Here is a 7433-nt window from a genome sequence, read left to right on the forward strand (position 1 = left end):
GAAAAAAGAAAGTTTTACTGTGTTTGCTGAGTGTTAGTTCTCTGTGACTGGAGAAATCTGACTACTGGGCCATTCTTTCCGGTTTAATGATGACTTGGGTGCAAAGAAAATTGTGTTGCTTGTTTTGAGATTTTACTTATCAATCTCTACTTTTTGTTTAATTGCTTCAAGTAATGATACTGTGCATTTATATCTTTTTATAAAAATCTCTTTACTGATCTTTGGAAGTACTATGCTGACTCTGTAGTTTATTGTGCCATACTCTGTCTACCTTTATGTGTTCTATTTCAAAGAGCTAATTGCCCTGTTAAAAAAGCTTACTTTATGTTTATGTTTTAGAGTGTAACGCATGGTCTGAAATCTTTTAATTTTGCTTTCTTCTGATTCATCTTTTCATATATCTTTGAGCTTGAAATCTTCTGTTTTTCTATTGGGAATCATTCGCATTATCTTGTAGTCCACAAAAAGGGAAGGTTGGAGAACAGTTAGTCTCCTGTGATGTAGGCCTGTTACAAGTATGTGCAATTTTCTGGGGGGGTGGGAGGGGGGGGGAGTATTCTCAAGAGTTGGGATGTGTGGTTGGAGGAGGAGGGGGGGAATAGGTTTGGAAAATAGTAATGCCCTTATGATGTGCCCCTGATTTCCCAAGTGTGTTCAATAGTCTGTTTTTGAGTTTGTGTGATGACTGTAGACATTTCAGCAAAGTCTGCCGTCTCTAGAGTCAATGTTTTTAGACATGATTTGTTTTCTTTTTGCAATATTGTACTCATAACAACATTTTTGACACAATTTGTTTTCTTTTTGTAATATTCTACTCGCAACAACGTTTTTGACACAATTTGTTTTCTTTTTGCAATATTCTACTCGCAACAACGTTTTTGACACTATTTATTTTCTTTTTACAATATTCTACTCGTGGCAGTTTTTAAAAATATTATCTGTACATTTGATAGATCTTCCAATGCAAATTTACTCTGCACAACATCTGTTTTATGTATTTCTATGGCTGCTTATAATGTTATTGGAATGTTGTTTATTTTGCGTTCCTTTTGATGAGTACATCAACGCACAAGATTAATTAATTAGCCTTTTGTATGTTTGTCACTCTCTTGTGACCTGCTTTTTTGGGGTGCCTTGATAGTCGAAGCAGACCTTGTGCTGTTGAAGCGAGAGAGGTGAGCAGTCTAAGTCTGATTTCCTGTAACGACTTCTCTGTTGACACCCACCCCTTGGCACTCATATGACCTTATGCTGTTGCGAGCGCCGTAAAACCCTCTACTATAAAAAAAAAATTTTTAATAAATTAGCCAGAACATAGATCTGGACATCTAACTACACAATGAACAAGAACCCAGTCATTAAATGCCTCAAATGGAAGAGAGGGATGGCCCCGAATGGTAAACCATAAACGCCAATGTCTGCTCCAGACAAGAGACTTGATGACGGTTGTTGGTGTTCTAGTCGTGGTCTGGTTGCGTAGACGTTTGAACTTTTTCTTTGATTAAAGACTCCCAGTCTACGGAACCTTCCCTGTGGGTGGTTGGTGGGTGCTTCAGTGTAGTTTGTTCCTTCTTTTCTATCAAAGATCTATAGTCCCTATCTCTCCTCCTTTTTTGTTTTAAATTGTTACTCTCTAATATCACCTCTAATCTTTGGCACTGAAATGACCTATTTGTGATCCAAGCGCTGTTAAACTCTAACTCTTTCTAAAACAAAAACTGAGAAATTCCCCAGCATGTTTTCTGACCAGGCTGACTAAAATCTGTTTGACTATCTCATGGATGGATCTGCACATGGGGAAGGAACTGACATGGGGGGGGGGGGGTGTTGGTGGGGGAAAGCTCTGAGCAAAGACGAAACATGACACGTTTCTTTTCTCATGTGTTGACAGATTGTTTTTGTTCCCCTGTTTTGTTTTGTAAGGAATGCCACTCGACGCAACAAAGTGGGGAGGTTTTTGTGACATGACAGATGATGGCATAATCTTATAAAGCTTTTCTACTCAGTTCTGACATTTGAGTTTTGCGAAAGATATAAATATAATAATAATAATAAATGTATATAATAATTGCATTTATTTAGCGCTAACTCATGCTCTACATTATGCTCTATGCGCTTTACAAAAATTATGTTACAATGTTGATATTATTTTGATGATCAATCAAACCTTACTAATGACTTGATATTATTTTGATGATTAATCGAACCCTGATAATGGCCTGATATTATTTTGATGATTCACAGAGCCCTGGAAATGACCATAATTAATTTTACACTAACAGGACATTCTAATTCTATCAAAAAATTTGATGCTAAATGAAGCCAGCTGAATGAGACAACATGTAGGCTACCTGTGTGCTGTGTTGTGCTGTTGTGTGCTGTGCTGTGCTGTTGTGTCTTGCTTCCCCTTAACTTTCCCTTCAACAATACTCAGAAATCTACATTAACTTGCATGTCGCCCGTTCACTCACTTTACTTCTCTGCGATTTGCATCCAGTTTTCTGGGAAATCTGTAATGATCATGAACAGAAAGTGTGCCTCATTACATACTGGTGTTTTAAGAAAAGAATATACATGTATTTATTTGTTTTCCAGTATGAAGCAGTTGGGACAAAGCACATTCCATGTATAAAGTATAAAGTCTGCATGTACTGCATGTATTTACACTGTGTGGACAATCGTAGTTTTTGCGTCACAATTTTTGTACTTTCTTTTCTATCTTTAGTTGGGACTTGTTTCTTGTCTGCCGCTTTGGTTTATTTTTGTGTGGTTTGTTTTATATTGTGAAAAAACTATCTTTGAAGTAAGTTTAGTTTGTGAATAGATAACATATAGTTTGGTTTATATTGTTAGTTAACTGTTTATATACAATATACACATATATAGTTGGGTTTATTTGTAGTTAATATAATTTTATATATATATATATATAATATAGATTGATTTAGTTTGAGAGTTAGGACAATCTACTTGTCACAGTCTCTGTAGTTTGGATTATGTTGTGAGCTAGGACTGTGTCTGCCATCGGTGCCTTGACTAGTACAGGAGGCAGGACTGATTGTTTTAGGAATTACACAAAATAGGAATGTTTGGATTCAGAATTAAAGTCATTTTTTTAAATTTTTAAAAAGATTTTTTAAAGAAGAAAATTCTTTTGCTTACACTCTTCTGCTTTGATGGAAAAGAGCATCTGTTTGCTTGATTGATATTGAAGAAATAAATCTTGCTATTGATTGATACCGATGTCCTTGTTGGTTATTCTTTTGCAAAGGCCAGGGTAGCTCAGTTGGTTACAGACTTGGTCTGCCTGGTGTGTTCAAAGCTCAAGTTCTCTCACCACCCACCCCCCCCTCCCCCCAGGGTAGTGCTACTGACTGAAGTGTCTTAAGGCCATTCCCAAAGGGGGGATGTTAATGTGTTCTTATCTTATGCACAGTAGAATTGTAAATGGGCTGATTTATCTATGCCATGCTCATACTGTGCTGGAACAACACAGGGGGAACTGCTGCTTTTTCTGTCCTCATCCTTACTACTATCGTAATTTTCCTCTAGATCAACATCTTTTATATGTTTGTCTCTCTCTTGTGAACTACATTGTAGGCCTACTATTTCCTGGGTGCCTTGATAGCTGAAACAGTCTTTGTGCTGTTGAGGCTAGAGAGGTGAACAGAATAAGTCTGATTCCCTGTTTGGACTTCTCTGTTGACGTCCACTTCTTGACGCTCGTAATATAACCTTATGCAGTTGCGAGCGCTGTAAAAACCTTACTAAAACTATAAACTATAAAGCTCAAGTTTACCTAAAAAGAATAGCATTCTCATATCAGTGCAACTCGGGAGCATCGGCGAAAAATGAAAGAAACCGGCCGAACTCGCAGATATGGTTGTGAGAAAGGCTGTGCGCTATATATAGTGCTGTCCCCGCGGTTTTATGCAAAAAAAAATTCTGAAATGATGCAAACTGAGCCCCCAAAAAAGTGAAATTATGCGATTCTGTTAATTTTAACAAAGAATGATAAAGGAAAATAATTTTAAAAATTATGCCCAAAAAAATCAAATTTTACTAAATTATGCGGGGTGCTTAAAACCACGGGCGTGACAGATAGTGTATACCTCTGGCGGTTAGTTCGCTGGCGGTATGTCGGGACAAATTTACCTTAGTAGGGCCTATAATAAGGACCGTCCAACTAAGACAGTTGACAGATGACGGTGTACAGGCATAAATGGTCGCTTTTAGCCACAAGGGGGCTAGCTCTATCCCGAAAAATGCTGGGGGGTTTCAGTGGCGGTGGGTAGTGAAGTGCTTACGGGCTTGAGCCCCTCACCCCCACCCAGTCCCCACCCCAACTCTATCCCTTAGTTCATGAAAGTTTCTTAAATAACGAAATAAACAGTTGAAACCGTTGTGATCGCACACAGTGAACACACAGTTATCAGCTTGCGGCTTGCCCGTTTATCCAATCATTGTTGTCACCGCTTACAACTATAGTAACCTAACAGCCAATCAAATGTCGTGTATATAGGGCTCAGAAAGAATAAGCCGGTTCCCACGCCCGTCTTTAAAGAAACTCTTCTTGTAAAAAGGAAGAAGACTTTTTAAAAATAACACTGCACCGCGGGCTCACGCTCTCCCAGCCCTGACAATGGGGTAAAAGTTTACGACACACTTTCCCCCAGTGACACAGATACCTATATGCCCATTGGGCCTTTGTTAGGCGCGTTCTATTTTTCGCAACAACACGACCCAATCCACCTCATAGACGGTATGTGTTTGGAGTGCTGTGTGTTTGTGCCGCTGAGATTTAACAGCTATTAATTACATCAAACCACTTTTGAGGCAACTTTTTCTTCAGATAAAAGCTAATTAGAGAAATTTGGAGGTGAAACATCTTCGTCCCCACCATTCAGAAGAACTTAAATTTGACTAAGAACAAAGAGTTGGAAGACAAAGGTGACTCTTCTCTCGTTTGAATGGTTCTCAAAACGCCGTGGCTCGCCGTGAGTATAGAAAAATTATCACTGTTTTGTTCTTATTGCTTGCTTTTTGGTGGTAAAGAAGTGGAAAAAACCTAAACCCCACCCAAATCTTGGTCCACCCACCGCCACTGGGTTGTTTTTTGTTTTTTTATTGAGTCCGACAGTTCCAACAAATCACAGTGGCAATACCGTCTGCCCCTTCCCCAGCTACAACAAAAAGGTTCACACGACTTCACCAAAGATATAATCTATACTCCAAGGAGATTAAAAGTTCTAAACTCCTTGCTATACTCCTATCTCTATAATTATCTATATTACAAGTAGTGCAGTCTGCCCCCTCTCCAGCAACTACAAAAAGTTTCACACAAATACACCAAAGATCGTGTATGTAGTAGAGAATCTTTGACTATACTCCTATCTCTATAACAATTATCAATATTTCAAGCAGTACAGTCGGCCGGCCCTCTCCAGCTACAGTAAAAACTGAACGGTTCACACGACTAGACTAAATATATACTATATACTACTATCTCCATAATTATCTATATCATTACATTCACAAGCAGTACAGTCCGACCCCTCTCCAGCTACAACAGAACGGTTCACACGACTACATGGTGTCATGTATACTACTATCTCTCTCTCTCTCTCTCTCTCTCTCTCTCTCTCTGCTCTCTCTCTCCCTCTCTCTGCTCTCTCTCTCTCTCTCTCTCTCTCTCTATATATATATATATATATATATATATATATATATATATATATATATATATATATATATATATATATAATATTATTATATATATAATTATCTCTGCGGTTTCCTCGTTGGTCCACAGGCCCCACTCATCAGATTATGTTCCCTCGGCTCCACTCACCACACCACCACGCTAACCAAAGTGCTTACATAGTTATTGTAGCCTACTGTTATACGTGTAACCTCTTTACTCTTTGCACCACACACACCGAGAGTCGTAAGTCCCTGACCAATGACCATACAAGTGGAGGCTTGGGTAGTAACATGATACTGCTACCAGAGAACCTCCGGTGCTAAATGTTAAAGTGTAAAATACTTCAGGAATACCACTATCGCCTCAGGGACAGCCCCATAGATTTATAAATATTACTCCACGACTGGACATTCCTGACGTAATTCGGGTGCTTTATTATAGATAGAGCACACCATTAAATTTTGAGTCGACTCTCTTTGGAATCAAATGAAGGGCCAGTAGGGAAAAATTGCACGAACGTCGTCTGCAGTGAGTCTTGTTTGTTTAAGTAAGGTTTTGCGGCGCTCATAACTGCGTAAGGTCATATGAGCGCCAAGGGGTGGATGTCAACAGAGAAGTCCAAACGGGGAATCTGGCTGAGGCCTAGATTTCTACTCTGCTCACCTCTCTAGCCTCAACAACACAAAGTCTGCTTCGACTATCAAGGCATCCCGGAAATAGTAGTTCACAAGAGAGTGACAAGCATACAAAAGAAGTAGAGGGAAATGACGATGGTAAGAATGAGGAAAGAAAAAGCAGCAGTTCCCCATATGTTGTTCTAGCACAGTATGAGCATGAGATTGATAAATCAGCCCATTTACTACCAATTCTACTGTGCATAAGAACATGTTAATATCTTGCCCTTCGTGCAACAAGTTTTCTAAAACTGAAAATAAAGATTGGCGGCTTTGATTGACAGTGCTTAGTCTAGAGTGTTATGAATTCAAGAACATGTACAGTATATATTTTATAATAGGCCTACATAGTCTCACAAAACATGGGGATTAGGGAAGGTGGTAAGGGGGGTTGGGGTGGAGGTGGAGGGAGTAGAATCTTCGAAGTAACAAGATACAGCCAGTCAGTCGTGGGGTACTAAAACACGAACCTACCTGCTGCTGCCGCTACTTAACTGGGCTCCCGGCACCCGGGGCGACTGCTGCAACAACATCCGAGGACCGTCCAATCCGGATTTCTTTCCTTGCGGTTTGCGGTTTGAGCTCGTGCCACATCTCCGGCCCCGGGCAGAAGCTGCTGTGTGTGGCTAGTGGTTACAGGGGGATGAGCTGATCTCACCGCAACGGAGAGGCCGCTGTATGGCCGATGAGTGGTCGATGATCTCTGGCTTGTCTGACCACCCGTGTACATGTAAGGGAAGATCGGGTGGATGGTCGGGTAGGTCAACGGTCAAGGAGGTTAGAAATATTCGAAGGTCCTTGGGGCAAAAATCTTGGAGCTGGCCTAGGTCGGGTAGAGTTATTTTATCCTCCACTCATCATACTATTTCTCTCTCGCTCTACCCCGGGGGATCAAGGCCATTACATTGATCGATTTAGTAGCGGCTTGTAGCTTGTAGACATCTCATTCGTTTTGAACACGTTTGTGTGTGTGTGTGTCAGAGAGAGAGAGAGAGGGAGAGAGAGAGAGAGAGAGAGAGAGAGAGAGAGAGAGAGAGAGAGAGAGAGTCTGTGGA

The sequence above is a fragment of the Aplysia californica genome, unplaced genomic scaffold, assembly GCF_000002075.1.
Source record: "Aplysia californica isolate F4 #8 unplaced genomic scaffold, AplCal3.0 scaffold00358, whole genome shotgun sequence".
In the NCBI taxonomy this organism is placed as follows: domain Eukaryota; kingdom Metazoa; phylum Mollusca; class Gastropoda; order Aplysiida; family Aplysiidae; genus Aplysia; species Aplysia californica.